We start from the raw sequence: 19,043 nt of genomic DNA, 5'->3' as shown, positions 1-19,043 counted from the left end.
GCGTTGAAGTATTTCAAAATACCTTTTAAACGAGGTATAGTACATGTCTGTACCTTTAGTAGTGTAGAACTTACAAACTAACGAAATTTAGCTATTTTTAGCTTTTTCCCGCTAAAGTAGCGGCTTTTTCCAAAAGTCGTAGAACAAAAGATTCCTATATGGAACTCTTAAGTGCAAATTTACTGATTCCATGACCCTAAAATACAGTTCGGATACCCTCCCACAAAATTCAATACTCAGGGAGCGTTAATTGTTCGAGCTGGCAAAAGTGGCTATTTTCGAATAAAAATAACTTTTAAACGTGACTTTTTACAGTAATGTGTTATATACCAAAATTTAAGGAATCTCAAGGGCTATACAGTTTAAGGTTTTAAAGAAAATCGTTAGAGCCGTTTTTGAGAAAAATAAAAAAAAGCTAAAAAAAAAGTTTTAAAAAATTGTCTTTTGTTCATATTTTTTTAAGTATTACATTTACACAAATTGCATATAGAAGGCGTTTATAGCATTTAAAAATACCTTTCAAACGAGATGCAGCACAAGCCTGTAGCTTTAGTAGTATAGAAGTTACGGCTTTCCGAATTTTAGCTACTTATAGCTGTTTTCCCGCTAAACTAGCGGGTTTTTCCAAAAGTGGTAGAACAAAAGTTTTTTATATCGATGTGATGAACGTCATATCAAATTTTCAGAACTTAAAAAACATATTTTGGACAAGTGGACAAGTGGACAAGTGGACAAGTGGACAAGTGGACAAACAGAATTAAATTTTCATTTTGGGAAGAAGAAGAAAATCTTATTTTGGCTATAACTTTTGAACGGAGAGTCGGATTTTGACAAATGACCCCTCATTCGACGGGTATTTTCAAAAGGAATACAACTAAAACATTGCGAGGGGGCATTTATCCCCACCGGCCCCAACAGCTCCAAATTTCGAAATTTTCACTTTTTCACTTTCACCGCTCTCTCTCCCAAGCCAATTGATTTTCTTAAAGTCTTGGTATGCAATCCTGTTAGTTTTCGCAATACCTTTCGATAGGTGTATTATTCATTATGATCGGACCATCACAGTAGATTTTCATTTCTTCGTGTATATATAGTAGTCGCCTTCGCACACTCTCCTGGTGCGCTTCGTCACTACATGGACTGCCGTCCATAGTGATAGTCGCCTTCGCACACTCTCCTGGTGCGCTTCGTCACTACATGGACTGCCGTCCATAGTGATGACTCTTTTTAAATATTTCCGAATTTCAATTTTAATTTAATCAAAATCGGACGACTATATCATATAGCTGCCATAGGAATGATCGGAAAATTAATGGAAAAGTAATAGGAAATAAATTCTAGCTTCTTTGGTTTTTATTGTATTGTCCTCTACTCTAGGATATGACTCTTTTTAAATATTTCCGAATTTCAATTTTAATTTAATCAAAATCGGACGACTATATCATATAGCTGCCATAGGAACGATCGGAAAATTAATGAGAAATATTAGAAAATTGAACATTTTTGCGATTTGTTAATTAATAGGAATGATCTGCAAGGGTATATAAGCATCGGCTGGCCGAAGCTAGCTTCCTTTCTTGTTTTAAGAAACTTTTAGATATTTTTCACTTAAATCCTTTTTTTTTGCATTTTCAAAATTTCTCTTTTTTAATAATAAATAAAAAGTAAAATTAATTTTTATACTAAAAAGTAAAAACATTGAATTTGTTATAAATAAAGATGACAAATTGTTATTTATGATTTTTTACACATTATATTTTATTTTTAATGTATCGCACAAATTATACAAAAAATACAAAGCTTCAAATAAATTTTCTGATTTATTCATTTTTCCTTAAGCGTTTTTCTTTGCTAGAGGGTGAATGTGCGCGTTTGTCAGAGTGCTTTTGCGTTTTCCTGTTTGCTGCGCGTTTCCGCACTTGTTAAATTAAGTGAGCACAGACATTTTCCGCTCGAATGGATATCGCAAATCTTAAGCAGAATGGAAAGGCAGGAGCCCCGCTGCGGATCTCATTAAAAGCCGGGCGAATAAATATATATTTGCTTATGCTTGTGTGTTTGATTTATATTTTAATACACGAGGCGAGAGGAATCAATAAAATAATTATGGGCCAAGGGAAGAGGGTGCGCTGAATTTTTGAGTTTCTTTCGATGGGTCTGGGGCACATTACACATTAGGGAATTGGGCTCTCAGCAGCCCCAACTCACTTCAGTTTCCCGCTTCCTCTGGGGTCAATCACAGACACATTAAGGCAAATTGCTAATTTTCTGTGTTATCAGCTTCAGTCCCCAGGCATTAACCCAACTTTGATTGCATTATACCGAGATTTCTTTTTTGCCCCAAAGACCGAACGAAAAACGGCCCGAATAATCATTAATTTGCGCACTTTCGAGGGTCCGGGGCCCAGGTCCTCGAACGGAATCCGCCACCTGGCGCACGAAATACTTTCCTTTGCCTTCTATTTATTTTATTTTTTTGCTTTCGTACAGCTTGCAGAAAAGTTTTTGGGCCATTCATATCAATTTCTTTGCATTACTTCTGAGCCATTTCGTCTTCTTCTTGCGCTCTCCCATTTTTTGCACGCGAAATCACTTAATGGGAAAAAAGAGCTGGCGGTCATTAGAATTTAGTGGACTCGAGCCGGAAAGTGCTGAGTTGGGCGTTGAGAGCCTAAGCCTCACTAATTGTGCGCTATTCGGAAGAGATTTTCTTTTACAAAGTTGGAGGCGAATCAAAGCAATCTTATCGGTGCGTCAACTTAAAGAAAGCAATCCTGCGGAACATCAATATCGGATTGATGCCTTGGCAGTGTTCAACTTTCGCATCGCAAGTGCCAAGGAGTTCCTGCAGATAAAGTTGTTCCTTTGAAATGTCACTTGGAAAACTTTTGTTCAGAATTGCATTCCAACTATTTGCTGGGCGGCGGGACGGGGAAACATTAAAGACATTTGCCATTGACTTTTCAACTTAACTTTCCATTTTGCATCCTTCTTAGGAGAGAAAAGTTTTGACACTGGAACCAAAACAAAAGCAAGCCCACAGTTGCCAGAGGAACATGGCCTCGTTACCCTTTGCACGATGGTGGTGCTGGTGCCAACCAGTTTTGGGTCTAATTAGTATTAAATAGCTTTGGCTGCCCCTGGTACAAATTACGCTTGGGGGATTCCTGGGGGTTGGGGTTTCGTAGAGGTGGTATAGGTTCCTGGCAGGGGTTCTTCTTCGGGGCGTTTTGGGGCGTGGCGCGTAGGTGTCTGCGTGGGCGTGCCACGTTTCATTTGGCGTGTCAAAGTGGCGCAGCTTGAAATTTTGACATTTTAATGGCATAACTTACCCGCCACACCCCGAGAAGCCAGCAGCTCCGTTTTCTTCGAAGTTCGAACCACCCCGGAACACTCCCTCCTAGTTATTAATGTGCCATAACATCGCCTGTCGCCTGCTGTGCCTCGCCAATCCTTGCTGAGAGCCACATTTAAATACTGGCAAAGTATTTATGCCCTGCAAGACCCTGGCTGTTACACAGAAAAAAATAAGTTCCTACTTTACCTTTCCCTTTCACTTTTATTAGATTCTTCCAAAAATTATTGTGTTCAAATTATTGAAACAATTATTTTAGAAAAAATGTGTATCAATAAGTACAGAATATATGTTGAAACTAATCAAATTATTTTATGGTTATGGTAATTACTCAGAATATTTTCTGTTTCACATCATTTAACTTGTATTTCACAGAGAAACAATTTTTGTAACCCCTCGGAACCAAGTATGTCAGAGCCGCTCAATTTTTTTTTTGTGCACCGTCATATTTCTATTGATTTAAATTGTAAATTTCTAAATAAAGCAGTACTTTATGTAGGATTCCATTTAAATGGAGAGCAGGAGACGTAAATCAGCCTAGCCCTAAGCTCAGATTTCTGCCCTGGTCGAACTAAGCATTCTGGATATGCAATTACAGAGTTTGTAATTTAGCCTTCGGTGTTAAACAATATTGATTGTTCCGGGTCACTCAGCCAGTCGGCCCCTCATCATCCACACTGGCAATTACATGTGACCCACTCATTGCGAAATGAACATTTTACCCTTGCATGCGTTTTGGGTGAAGGAACAAAAGCCGCCGGCAATTAGAGGGATTTAGAAAGGGGCGAAGACGAGAGAGGAGCATAACCTACTTCGAGGCTCGGTGTAATTTGTCATGTCCCTGCTACTGGGATAACAACTGTGACCCGATTCTAGGGCGGATGTCGGAGGAATGAGGTTGGGGACCCGACGAGCTGCCTGACAATAATTGTGATTAATAGCGCTGGGGCGTCAGCGAATATTTTTCATGCCATTTCGATGCGGTAAGTGGCATTGAGAGCAAATGCTGCAATAATGACAGTCACACACGTTAAGTATACGCCCCGAAAAGCCCATTGTGACGTTGTAATGCTGATGAATATATATTTCAATATAAGTAGGTAGGGATATCGGGATTTATTGGCTTGTCTATGAGAAAAATCCCAACTCTGGCATGCCATCATCTGCATAAAACATCTCCATTAATAATTATTACGTAGAAATAAAGTAACTCTTTTTGTGGCACATTAAATCTCGGCTTTAGTAGCTCATATGCATTTTGATTGCTTTCTGTTTGCGTATGTGATAAAAAAAAATGATGCATTTTAAGAATAAATGCAGTAGGGATTATAGAATTTTCCAAGAGGCTGCATTGGAAGAAGATTTCTTGGAGATTCTATTAGGAAGCATACAAAATTAGAGACTTGAGTGAAAAGATCTTATATTAAAATAAATTTAATTAAAGCCAATAATTTATCCTACATTGTGTATGGTAAAATCTATTAATTTGCTCAACCATAAGTTTAATGGCATTATTACTTCCTTGGACAAGCATCATATTAATTTGCTAATTGCTTTCTGAAGCAAATTTCTGCCGTTTTTATTAATGACATATGCATGTTTTATATATTCCTCTCTTGCGAACCTTATTGGTGTACAACATATCCAACAGAATGCTGGAGCCGAGCCGCTGTGCCGTGATTTATGCAACATAATTTATGAGTTTTATGTTCCAAAAAAATATGGCGATGGCAAGCTGGAGATGAAGAGGAATGTGGAAATTCAACATTTTTCTGAGCCGCCTGGTTTGGGTTTGGGCGGTGAGTCGTCGAAAAACTCACATGACCTCGTTTTGGGCTTGATAAAATGATGTTTTCCGTTCCGCACAGACACACACAGGCCAGCTTTCAGCAGTTTGATAAAAACCAAAACCGTTTCCGGCCCTGAAAGGAAGGAGATCCAGATCCAACTGTCCGCCAACAGCCACTCCGATTATCTGCCGGACTTTGCACAAAATTCAGGTCCCGCTTCTGTCCACAACGAGGTCCTGGCCCGCAGCCTAATAAATGTGCATTAATTTGGACAAAAAGGTTAACTTTTGCCTTGCTGGCCATGCCAAGATTGCACATTATAAATTAAACATTTATGATGGCAGTTTTTTTGCCTTTGGCTTGTGTAAAACATGCACAGCTAGCAGACAGTAAAAATTATATGAAGAGTGGCCTCTACTCGAATAAATTATTTGCTAGACAAGTAAAAAAGTTTTGCCGCCCCAGCACGAAGACCAAGTTTAGTCAACATGCACTCACAAAAAATCCAAACAAATTGTAGTACCTATATAAAAGTATTCTAGTTCGTATAGGAATGACTTTTTAATATTAGAAAAACTTTTTAATCAAGTATAGAGCTCTGCGATTTTTTAATTTTCGTAATTAATCGATAGCAGTATTTAAAAACTATTTAAAAGTTGTATAATTTATCAAACAATTTTCCGAGTGTTCAAAATAATAGTGACTTATGTTCCTTGGCTCACAGCAAGCCTTTAAGGAAACTTTTTCAATAAACGATGGTGTTTGCGGAGCCAATGACTCGGTCAACTTTGGGCGACATTTACCATTAAAGCACAATACATAAACCACTTAGTACGGAAATATTCATAAAATGTGCATAAACCGGGCGGCAAACAGTCCCAAAATCAGGCCCCAGACCGAACCGAAAGGAGCAGCTAATGGGAAAAAGCCGCAGAAAGCACGCATCTCCTTAATGCCACGTGAAGGATTTATTCTCGAGCGTAAATCCTCGCATAAATGTTGATGCCACGTAACCTGAGAGGGCCGCCCATCAATTTGGGAATCACGCGCCCTCGCCGGCTGCCAACACCTTTCTAGTCGCCCCGTATTCCCCATTTAATCTTTCCAGGGTCCAGAGGGGCGGATACGGATGGCAGGATCAGCGAGGTGTTAATGATAACTTGCCCCATTTACCTGATGTTTTTTGAAACTTGTGCGGTGTGCGTGTGCAAACTTTCGCTAAGCTCGGTTTGCTTATCTTCTATTTTTACTTCTTGTTTATGGCAGCTTAAAATTAAAATCCAGTCTGCTTGGCAAAACAGTTTTTCAATTTGCATGTAAGAGGACCGAAAACAAAGTTATTTTTTAGTTGCCAACTTGTTATTGAACAACCGAATAAGGGTTAAGGGTTTAAAAGTTTAAGAATAAAGTTAGGAATGAGTTAGGAAATGTTTTTAGTTTTTATTAAAAATAAGGCCAAATGAATTATCTAAAGTCCCATTAAAGCACCTTGTCAAGTGGCATAAAACTAATTTAATTTTGATAAATTTGTTGTTGATAAAGTATTATCGCCACGGTGAGCTGTAAATTAAGTTCACTTAGCGCTAACAGCATTTTGATTGATTTGTGACAGCTCAATTGAAAATTTTAGCCAGCAGGTTCTCCTTTTTCACCTAACAACTAAATCGAATCAAGTATATTTCGTTTGCACTAAATGGCCATATAATTGACACATTACAGGGCACTAAACGAATTCCCACCTCCCCTGTTCTCAAGTGTCACCCCCTAAATCATTTATTTCGCAGCCTAGAAGATACTTTTTTTGGCAGGTTACCTATGGCAACGCTGGCCGGAAATTTTAGAAGGACATTGCCTTGCCCAGGACACTGTCGTACAAAGGATTCCCACTCAATAAAAGGCAAAAGACGGCCTTTGTTGTGTTCCATTTCTGGCATTACCTTTTGTCGGCAGCTGTGTGACTGGAGTAGGGTGGCCCAAAAATTGTCTTTGGCCCGAAAACTTTTGGCTAAACATTTCAAAGCCGCACGAGTGCCCAGCCCGGTTGAAGGCGAAATGAGGGGTAAGAAATCCGTTTCGACCTTTCCTTTCGTTGCCTTCACTCAGGCAAATTTACGCTTCTTTGGCGCCGTTTTGTGCGTTATTTAAAACTTCGTGTTGGCCCTGCATGAATGGGGGAACTTTTGTTTTGTAGCGCTTTTTGAAGAGAAAGTTTTGTAGATGAAACAAGTGAAATGTGTATAAATTATAATGATAAATTAATAAAGCAAGACTTGCAACAGAAACTTGTAAGGCAATGGTCCTCCTCGCTTTGTCTGGGAATTTTCGCAGGAATTATTTGAGAACCTGCTTCTTTTCCGCCGCAGGGCTGGACGTCAATTAAATATTCATGCGCCCCGTTAGCCCTTAACCCTTGTGCCGCCAGCGGCCACCGACCAGCGCAGTTTCCAAATGAATCAAATATGTAGGCTCCCATCCGGGCTGAGCCACAACAAAAGATGCGATCCGCTGCCCGTAATTGCTTTCCATTTAAAATGATTTTTATCCGCTGCGAGGGAATTAATGCGGTACAATAAATTTGAGTCGCTCGCAGAAGACAATGACCTCGTCCTCTAACTCGGCTCGTGGCTCCTTTCCTGGCCAGCGAACCGAGTCCGGGACCATGATTGAGCTGTCGCCGTCCCAGCCCCAGTCTGCTGCCCGGCCCGTGGCCATTAATCAAGGTGAAATGTCAATTTAGTCACACATAACTCAAAATGAGATTGGTAATGGCAGTTAGGGAGTCGGTCCTCCGGTGGCCTTAAATGTTTGGCAGCCATAAAGGTGCCGGGAAAATGTTAATGTCGGCCCTAGGTTTTCACTGGGCAACCTTCGAAGTTGAGGGAGGGAAAACAATGGCGGAAGTTTCGCATTTCGCAAACTGCATCGAATGGCGGCCGCCACGACTGTTCATCTAGAACATTTTCCGTTTCCGGTGGCCACTAGCGCAGGTGGCTGGCCCACGCTCTAACACTCGGAAAATTCAAAGCCTCTTTTAATGGGAAAAATGCCATGATTTTCTATTTAATCAGATGCAAATGGTACTCAAATCTTTAAAGATTTATGAGTTCAATGACAGCATTGAAGTTCCGGATAAAAGTATTTTCTACATTAAAATTAAGTATTTTTGTATACAATTCTTAAACGATTAATTTCTTCAATCAATTTTTTTACGAATTTGAAAAACATTTTCTTAAAAGATTAAGATGATTATATCTGTAGGCCAAACCCACTTAATGGGAAATCATATTTCCTTAGTGTAGGCTTTGCCCTTTGGCTTCTGGCATTAATACTGGTACACTAATTGGAAATGCAACGCCCATGCTGAACAAATGAATTTCCTTGAATCTTGTGGTTACTAATGAGTGCGTATTCCACAGAAATCGCAGCCGTAGCTTGTAGTTTACTTCTTGCATCACATTTCATTGCATAAGGCTGCTCGGCAGTTTTCCCGGCGGCTTTCCCCGGGCTCACACACTCACACTCGTTGGCCCAGAGTGTTGGCAACACTTCAGCGCCGACGTCACAGCGTTGCTGGTGTCGCTGTCTCTGCGGTTGGTTGTTGCCGCGTTTTGTACTACATTTAGTACGCTTGTTAGCTTAATGCACCCTTGAGGCCGCCCCTCGAAATCCCCCATTTTGGACACATCAGCGCCGGCGTCCTCGGTCTTCTTCTGGAAGGCTCTGCGGTGGCTTCCCCACTCGCGTGTATTTAAATAAACTTATATACTAAGTAAGCTTGAGACGCAGCCAACATCGCAGATTTTTCCACTGACGTCTAAAGGGAAATTCATGGAATTAAGCAGGAGAGTTGTTGTGTTGTTGGATTTTCCATCTCACATTTGCATATAGCAGAACACAACCTTTTAAAAGGAAAGTGTCTGTGGAGCGATTATGCACTTAATTGGTAATCGATTGATAATACACAAAATAAACTCAATTTGAATGGAAATTCTATCATCTTCGTAAGACGACACCCACGAGTGCTTAAAGTCGAAAACTCCCGGCGGTTTCCTGCCCGCTCTCTGGCCGGGAAAACTTTTGCCCCAACAAAGTTGATCCTGCGGGCTGCATACAAACAGGAGATTAGGCGACCTGAGGCATTTAACGAGTGAGCTGGACGCAGATGTCGACGACATAAATGACGGCTAAGCCCCAAAGCATTATGATGATTGGGGGCAGTGCGGGAAAGGTCCTGGCCAGGACCAGAGGCCACGGCGATTGACTACTCACTTCGTCCGACTCGAATTAATATAACTTCTGTCCCCCGGCGGCAGTGTGCTTTGTTGACGGGCCAACGTGTGGTATGCGTGATATTTCAAATGGCCATTAAATTGGTTTTGTCCATTGTCCGTGCTGTTCGAATTTATGTGATGTGATATCGCATTAATTCGACAAGTTTTGCCTTTGACAGTAGTCCGAGAATTATTGTGCTGATTTGTTTCACTCGCGCTTGAATTCATTCCGTTCTTTATTTATTTATTAATTTCCGCCCTCCCCACAAACATAATATCCTGGCTCGTGTGTCGGCTCGTGACACTGAAAGGAAAAGCTGGCAAACCATTTCATTTGCACTCACAATGCAACATCTCGGCATTCAGTGTGTGGATTTAGCACAAAAACCCACCTAAATAAATATGAAATTTAGATAATGCGGAACGAGCCAAGCAGCAACCTTCAGTGTCAATGATGAGCACACATCTCCATCATCTTCCCCGTCTTCAGCATCCTGCCTTCTGCCTGCTGCCTGCTCCCCTTGTCACGTAGCCCTGAATGACAAGAGAAATATAGAAATATACGTACTGTACGCATCCTTATAGTGCGACACACTCAAGGCTTTTATTCCGTTCACGTGCAACAAATGAACAAGTTCATTAAGTGCAGGATGTTGCGAATGGGGCGGTGTGGGGGCAGATGAGCAAGTGCGCCACTACTGGGTCGATGTTTATGCAGTCATTAAAGTCCGTAAAGCCGCTACAATATGCAAAATGAGTAGGCCCAGGCGGCGCCACATGCGAGGGCAACATTTATGCTGATTAAACTAGCACCAACTGGCGGCAAATGGAAGCTGCGAGTATCTCACGCCAGCACTGGGAGAAAACATGAGCATATAGGATATAGGACGTTTCCACTATATACAAAAAAATTATATAAATAATTTTACAAAAGGTTAGGGAGTATATTAATTTGTCTTTGAAACTTTATGGGCAAATGATGATTAAATAGTGAAATGTATTTTAAAGAGCTGCTCAAGCTCATAGCAGTTTGCCAGAGATATTACAAAAGTGATACCATACATTTTATTTTTACAATTTTGAAATTTTTTTTAGCACAATTGTTTTTACTAAAGTTAGAGTTATTTCCTTTTTGAATTTCTGATAATACTTTAAAATAAGTATTGAGATTAGTTATTATACCCGTTAATCGTAGAGTAAAAGGGTATATTGTATTCGTGCAAAAGTATGTAACAGGTAGAAGGAAGCGTTTCCGACCCCATAAAGTATATATATTCTTGATCAGGATCACTAGCCGAGTCGATCTAGCCATGTCCGTCTGTCCGTCTGTCCGTCTGTCTGTCTGTCCGTCTGTCCGTATGAACGCTGAGATCTCGGAAACTATAGAAGCTAGAAGATTGGCATTTTGCATGCAGATTCTAGGAATTCCTACGCAGCGCAAGTTTGTTTCAAAATGGTGCCACGCCCCCTCTAACGCCCACCATCGCTTATATACGATTTTAAAAATTTTAATATTTTGGAAAAGTAAAAATGCAGTTTTATTGTGTTTATCAATACCTATCGAAATGTAGAAGAAATTTTTCAAATCGGACCATTCGTTAAAAAGTTATGCGTGATCAACGTTTTCTATCTCTATCTCCATCTCCCTCGCACTCCCTTTACCTGAGTAACGGGTATCTGATAGTCGGGGCATCCGACTATAACGTTCCCTCTTGTTTTTTTGTGTTAATGCCCAACGGCAAACACATCCACGTCAACTGGGCCTGACTCGAACAAAGGAGAAGGACTGGAACTGAAACCGAAACTGGGCCTGGTTCACAACAATCCCCCGGTTGCTGCTGCCGGATCATCCTCTTCCATCTCGTTGACATTTTTCATTTGGCTGCAGCTCGTCATTGGGGAGCTGGCAGCTTCTCTGTTAGACATGTTGCCTGTCAGGGCCTCGGAAATCAGGGATATCTCAGTCAGCATCAGAAGAATTGTTCAATCGAAGCTAAAACTAATAGCTGCCTGAAAGATAATGCTATTGCCGGTATACAGAGCAGAAAATCTAACCATCAATGTATAAAGTTATTTCCAAAACAAAATAATTCAATTTTTTGTTTCTAGTCTGTGTATTAAATCAAATAAAAACACCTCTTAACGAGGTAAAAAACTAGTGACGACCGCACCTTCAACATACAAAAGTTTTGATATCAACATTTGTGACGAAAAATTATTACACTCGTCATTAAATAGACTTTCTAATATTTTCTCATTCGGCCCGCCCTAGCAAACTATTCCAGCCTTTTTCCCTTTACAGGCATTTTCTATTGCAGCGTGACGGATGAGAAAAGATTAGAAAGTCTATTTAATGACGAGTGTAATAATTTTTCGTCACAAATGTTGATATCAAAACTTTTGTATGTTGAAGGTGCGGTCGTCACTAGTTTTTTACCTCGTTAAGAGGTGTTTTTATTTGATATCAGAAGTTTTTGTTTGTTTACATTTGCTCTCATAGGAGCTAATATATACATTTAAATTTAAATTGGTCAATCATAATTTTTAAACTATTGTATTTTAACAAATTAAGTTAAAAAGGCGTTGAAGTATTTCAAAATACCTTTTAAACAAGGTATAGCACATGTCTGTACCTTTAGTAGTATAGAACTTACGAACTAACGAAATTTAGCTATTTTTAGCTTTTTCCCGCTAAAGTAGCGGCTTTTTCCAAAAGTCGTAGAACAAAAGATTCCTATATGGAACTCTTAAGTGCAAATTTACTGATTCCATGACCCTAAAATACAGTTCGGATACCCTCCCACAAAATTCAATACTCAGGGAGCGTTAATTGTTCGAGCTGGCAAAAGTGGCTATTTTCGAATAAAAATAACTTTTAAACGTGACTTTTTACAGTAATGTGTTATATACCAAAATTTAAGGAATCTCAAGGGCTATACAGTTTAAAGTTTTCAAGAAAATCGTTAGAGCCGTTTTTGAGAAAAATAAAAAAAAGCTAAAAAAAAAGTTTTAAAAAATTGTCTTTTGTTCATATCTTTTTAATTATTACATTTACACAAATTGCATATAGAAGGCGTTTATAGCATTTAAAAATACCTTTCAAACAAGATGCAGCACAAGTCTGTAGCTTTAGTAGTATAGAAGTTACGGTTTTCCGAATTTTAGCTATTTATAGCTGTTTTCCCGCTAAACTAGCGAGTTTTTCCAAAAGTGGTAGAACAAAAGTTTTTTATATCGATGGGATGAACGTCATATTAAATTTTCAAAACTTAAGAAACATGTTTTGGACAAACTGACAAACTGACAAACTGACAAACTGACAAACTGACAAACTGACAAACTGACAAACAGAATTAAATTTTCATTTTGGGAAGAAGAAGGAAATCTTATTTTGGCTATAACTTTTGAACGGAGCGTCGGATTTTGACAAATGACCCCTCATTCGACGGGTATTTTCAAAAGGAATACAACTAAAACATTGCGAGGGGGCATTTATCCCCACCGGCCCCAACAGCTCCAAATTTCGAAATTTTCATTTTTTCACTTTCACCGCTCTCTCTCCCAAGCCAATTGATTTTCTTAAAGTCTTGGTATGCAATCCTTTAAGTTATTGCAATACCTTTCGATTGGTGTATCATTCATTATGATCGGACCATCACACTAGATTTTCATTTCTTCGTGTATATATAGTAGTCGCCTTCGCACACTCTCCTGGTGCGCTTCGTCACTACATGGACTGCCGTCCATAGTGATAATAATTACTTTTTAATACATTGAAAGAGTATTATTCTATGAATTCTGAATTGTTTATCGTTGTCATATTTTTTTCCTGTACAGCAGAGTCAAGTGAAAATCGTTTGCTGTTCACACACTTGCAAATGGAATGATTTGTACAACTTAAAATCACTTTTGTGGAATTAATTTGAATTTATTGTGCAGCTTCTTGCATGCATAATCCTCGGTTTGTTTATGCAGTTTGTCAAAATAGCACATGTTGCTGCCTCCATTGTTTCACTTTTAGACCCATATCAGCCGATCGATTTTGCCCAAAAAACCGAAACAAATGTCTGCCCCTTTTGTTTGGGTGTTTGGCACGTGACTGTGAAGGGGGCCCATGTGTGACCTCATTGGATTTGATTTGGTTGGGTGTACATAAATTACCCACAAACCTTTTCGAAAACTAAGCCTGCAAATTATGCACTCGCAGCTGTTGCCATCGAACCCTCGAGAGCTCCGTCGGAAAATGCTTGAACCAAATGCAAATTGGGCTTATGGAAAATGGGTCCTACGGTTATACGGTCCCATAAATTTTTCTGCTACTGTTGGCAGACAGTTTGGTTATTGTATTGTATCTGTCTTTAAACTTTCTGTTGGCTGCAATGAGATAAAAACTTGTAGCAAAAGATCATAGTAATTCATTCCTTTGTTTTTTCAAATGGAATTTGTGTGTCTAAGTCGACACCATTTTTAGGATTATTTACACACCTGCCTGTGCCGACATTTCTCTTCCCCAGCAATGCATATTTTAGAACCACTGACAGGCCCCCTGCTCCTTGACCCTTTCAAGCCAACCCATGTGAAACTTTTGGCCTCCGTTGCAGGCAATATATTCGACCTTTGTGTCTAATTTTAGAGACAAACCGAATGGTTTTCCAAGGTTTGTTTTCTGTTTATGAAAACTTAATCGCGTTTACCAAAAAATAGCAACGCAAAGTGTCAGACTTTTTACCGACGGAAAGGAAAATGTCAGGCAAATGGCTACTGACGTCACATATGGCATTGTGTGGCTAAGTGGAATGTTAACTATTCTTTCCTGCGGCTTTAAAACCTAATTGGATTTTAATTATGAATTATGATTACCATTCATTGAAATTGATGGGATTTAATATTTAATTTCAATCAGCGCACAAACAAAATGGCTTACACTGGATAAATTCATACACAAATTTAATTTAGGTGATGCAATTTTGTGTAATTAAATTACAAAAGGTGATGCAAAATGGTGGACAAATTTAAAATGTTTATGGGTTCCGATTAAAATGTTTGCTTTATTATTATAACGAAGTAATGCCACCACGATGTTTTTTTTTCTGATTCATCAAAAAAGAATTAACTTTGAAAATGGTTTTAGTTTAAAAGTGATTTGGTCAATATACTGGTACATTTTATATTAATTAAGTCTAACGATTACACTCTTTACTGGCTACAATCTTTGGAATATTAGGTTTCAAGGATTGATTAAATAAAATTACGATTATAATGGGATTTAACGGTTTATTGTCGTACCCATCGTAAGGCCTTTTTTTCTTCAACACTCTCGTGGGATTTTTGTCGGTTTAATTAATCTCTTCCTAATGCTGCCTAACAATAAAATGCGAACATGATTTGCCAATTTAATGAGCCCACGAGCCCGGAAGAAAATTGGCTAATACCAAACAGGGAGACAATCCAACATGCAGGGAGGACATAATCCCCCGGCAAACACACAAGCACCTGGACGCAGGACACTGAATACTGAATACCGAAAGGACACCCAAAATGGCAATGTGCTCATTGTCCACTGCAAACATTACATGAGTTGCTCGGGCAGGAGCGGGCCATCATGTAAATTTTTCAACACACTAAGCACAATAAACATTTGCACACGGCCGCAGGACATCATGCTCAGTGTAGGTGTGCCTGTGTGAGTGGGACACGCACATGTCAGGACAAAAGTGCTGATAGCATTCGAGGCACGCAATCATTTGCCGCAGGCAAAGCTGGTGTAAATATAGGTGTACACTTGGAAAAAAAAAGGATTATTCGAAAAGGAATACTTTTTTATTAAAAGAACTAAATTGAGTGTCGATAGCAAAAAAACCTTTAATGTTTAGTAACATTTTAGAAATATGTTTTTTATATTTATAGCCTCATAAAATTGATTTGTTTTCAAATGGCTATTAAATGTATTGGTCATTTATGTGAACATTCTAGTTAGTAATATTTTTTTTTATTTGCTTAAATCTATACAGTTATATCTATTCGTTTGGTACACGATATAGCGACATTGTTTATAGCAAAAATATCATGGATTTTTATAAGCAATATTTCACTATTTCTGAATGCGAAAAGAACATTTTTCGAGTGCAAAGGATGGCAGGACCATATGCTCCAGGTAAGTCCTGCAGTCCATTATCGGGCAGAGCTTACTCTTGTATCGTTTTCATCATGGCACACATGTCCCGTTCCCTGGCCCCTTTTAATTTGCGCCTCACTCGCCGCTCGGCCCCTTTATAAATATGCACACAATTATCTTGGTAGAAATGTCACTTTGGCTGATTGTTTGGCAGCCTCTTGTTGCCATTTAATACGCATATGCTCGTCATCATACTGGGATGGCTGTGTGCCTAGGTAATTAGCCAGAAAGTGCCCCTCATTCTGCTGGGGAACGAGAGCTTAACGAGAAGTTGGCAGTTCGCAACCAGACATCGCCAGACTGCGACAGAGGTCAGTGCTCCTGGCTGAATTGAATTGATTGCGTGTGTGTGTGCTAACTGTTCGGAGTCAATTAGATATTTGTCTGAGGGCAGAATTATACAAACAAGAACAGGGAGAAGACAAAGCGCCCGTCTATCTGGACACACATCAACGTCTGTTCCGCCAAAGTTTAAATTAATGTCTTAAGCCCCAATCCGGGGGAGCTCAACTAGCGCGCATTAATTAAATTAGCCAATTAAAAGTTTTGGCAGGCTCACAAATCTCCACATATAAATGTATTTGTTCCAGGATTAATGCGAACGAAAGCCGTCGGAAACTTTGGTAAACCCCGGACAAATCATTTACCCCAAAGCGGTATTGAAACGATGATAAAATGGAAATGGGCTCGGAAGCTGGCTGAACTTACCCCCAAAAATACACAGAATATTGATTTAGCGGCGACTTGGGCGTTTAGTTTATGGTTTTTGGAACTGTTGCTTCTTTGGTTTACGGCTGAAAGTTCTACTGTCTTTTTGGCTCACATCTTACGAACTCACGCACAAAACTTGAGGCAATGGCTTAAGGACATCTCCTTATCGCCGCCGCCTCGCGGACCGAACCAAAATAAATATTTAATTGTTTTCTGAGTTTTTTCCTTCAACACTAATCGTAAATTATTTTTTTGCGTAACTTTATCGATGTTCCTTGACGGTTAAATAATTAATTATTCGGCCTGGTAGGCTCTCTCCTCGGCTTCCTCTGGTGTTGATGATAGTGGTGATGTTGCTGTGGATTTCGCTGTTTTTGCTGAGTTGTGGCACATTGCTTCGTTGAGTTTGAACTGAGCTGAAGTCCTGCCGAGCAGTCGCTTTTATTGGCCGCCCGCCGAAACTCACCACTCACAGACATGCTGGCTGCCCGCTTTCTGCTCCTTTCCATCTGCCTGCCATGCGCCCGAAAGGATACAAATATTTACAGGTGCGCTGGGGTCCTGCGGGGCATGGAGCTCTAGTGCCAAAGCTTTTTCACACCGAACAAAATAATCGATTTCGTCCAGTATACCTTTTGTTTGAAAACCGTCGAAAACTTAAAACCCACAGTTGTTAGAATACAAACATATAAAATATAGGTAAATCTCAATTTATAAAGAAATATAATATTTCCAAATATTATACTTTATTGTTAGCTTAAATTATTGATAATTTTTAGTGAATAATTTATTTTAAACCGTAAAAAGTATTTCATTTTCATTTTAGTGAGCGTGACAACCCTGGACCCAGAGCTTTACTCCTCTCCTTACGAGCAACGCAAGCTTTCACGTTTCAAAACAAAACACACACACACTGAAACCCAGCATCCCCATCCTTTTCGCGTGGGAGCGCGCACATGGCCAAAAGCCGAGTACTACGACTTTACAACTGTGGTGAGTTGGCCCCCAAAGTTGTTGTTCCGGCCGAGTCGCGTGCAGTGCGAAGAGGAAGCACAATAGGCCGAAATGAGCTTCGCGAGTGTGGGCCAAAAGAACGAGGCCGAGTGAGAGTGGCAGAAGGAGAGCGAGCGAAATAACTGCCGAAGGAGCGGTCCAAGGAGAAGGCAGCGATGAAAACAATGCAAACAAAAATTTGCGCTTTTACGAGCAGCACAACCATCATCAACATGAGCATCAGCATCAGCTAGCTGTCCCCGCATCCCGCTGAATGCCTTGCCCCATTTTTTTAGCAACCCGCCAAAGGCTTATCCTTTTTGTGCCCCAACTCAGGACCGACTTAGGTTTGGCCGCGTATTTGTCTGGCACGCGTAGTTTGGCTTTCTTCTTGGGCTTTCCCGTTCTCCGCCTCTTTCCCTTTTCTTTATTGGACTTTACTACGGCAACAAATTGCCCACCGTTTAAGCCACTTGGGCACAACACGGCGTATGCGTAATTATAATTGAAATTTCGTGCCTACGCTTAATGAGTTCCCAGGCACTTTTCGGCCAGCCGAGGAATGCGAACGCCGGCGATATTAACCTTTTAATAAAGCGTCACCTTAAGGTCTATTTATTGGGCATCAAACAGAATTTTTAATCAAAATAAATGCCGCCGGTTGGCAGGCGCAGGCACTAATGGGGCTAATCAGTCGGGCGGCCGGGGAGTCCATGGCAACCTGTCATTACATTGCTGAATACTTAATGTCACCAGGAAGAGGGCCAGGCAGCCAGAAGGGGAGGGCATTGCCTGTGATTCTGGAGACGCCTTCGACTTGTTGCATAATGGAAACGCGTCATCGCAGCTTCAAACAAGGCCAGTGTTCACTCTAATGCTTCGCATTGTGCCAACATGAAAGCGATACACGGCGAATACGTAATATTTCCATAGCTCTTTCATAAGGCAAAGGCGGGCGCTGAAGAGGCTGCTGCCTGTTTGAGAGTTTACGAAATAATTGCATTTCATGCTTGAAGCGTGTTTTGATGCTGGATTGACGTCAATCGCATTCGCATGATGTGCAATGCACAAGAGCCCGGGATTAAGTATTAAACTGAGATGAATTCAGTTTAAATGAGTTGAGTAATCAGTTTAGTAATCAGACTTCTGCTCCTGATAGCCCCAATTCAAGCCCGAAACTTGAACTCGGAGACCGGCCATAAATAATTGATTTACCAGGCAATTAGCTTCGTTAATATGATTAACGGCAGGAACGCCGCAATCGAGTTCATTTGACATTGACAGGGGAGGCGGCTCGATTTATTGAGTCACTAAAAGCCACTGCAATCAGCCCGCAACCTTTTGGCCCCAATACTGCCACCGAAAATTCACCCACATACTGATTCTATTAGGTGGTGTGGCCCCATGTAAGGCGGGCATTTTAAAAGCGTACATTATTGATGAAAAGAGCACTGCACGCAATAAACCAATTTATTGTCTGTCTCACCTGTCTGCTTTCCCCTTTTCCCCCCTGTTAACCTTTAGTTCCGCCACTCCGTTCGACATTGTTTTGCCCTCGGGCTGCCCGGTAATTTCATTTGGTAATTATATCCTGCAATTTGCTGCAACGCAATTCGAGAGTGCAAAACACAAGGACCGCTCGGGTCCGCAGGCAACAAATGTGAAGGGTCAGATGGAAAATGGATTCTAACACAGAGCAGCCGGGAACAATCCGTCAATCGCCATCGAGCACTGACGATGTACTCATT

At 40.3% G+C, this 19,043-nt stretch overlaps 1 protein-coding gene across 9 annotated transcripts in view; it reads right to left on the bottom strand.

Annotated features, from left to right (window-relative positions):
* LOC108061404 (diacylglycerol kinase eta) overlaps positions 1-19,043 on the bottom strand; it is a 46,948-nt gene that overhangs the window by 22,255 nt on the left and 5,650 nt on the right. Inside the window, exon 1 of one of the 9 annotated variants that reach the window (XM_070216957.1) lies at positions 16,300-16,694. The exons of the other annotated variants lie outside the window; for them this stretch is intronic. The gene's annotated coding sequence lies outside the window, so the exon portion shown is untranslated. Of the gene's footprint in view, positions 1-16,299; positions 16,695-19,043 lie in introns of those variants that run through there. 9 annotated transcript variants of the gene reach the window in all.

Source organism: Drosophila takahashii, chromosome 3R (assembly GCF_030179915.1).
Source record: "Drosophila takahashii strain IR98-3 E-12201 chromosome 3R, DtakHiC1v2, whole genome shotgun sequence".
In the NCBI taxonomy this organism is placed as follows: domain Eukaryota; kingdom Metazoa; phylum Arthropoda; class Insecta; order Diptera; family Drosophilidae; genus Drosophila; species Drosophila takahashii.
This window is presented reverse-complemented; position numbering and strand designations above follow the sequence as displayed.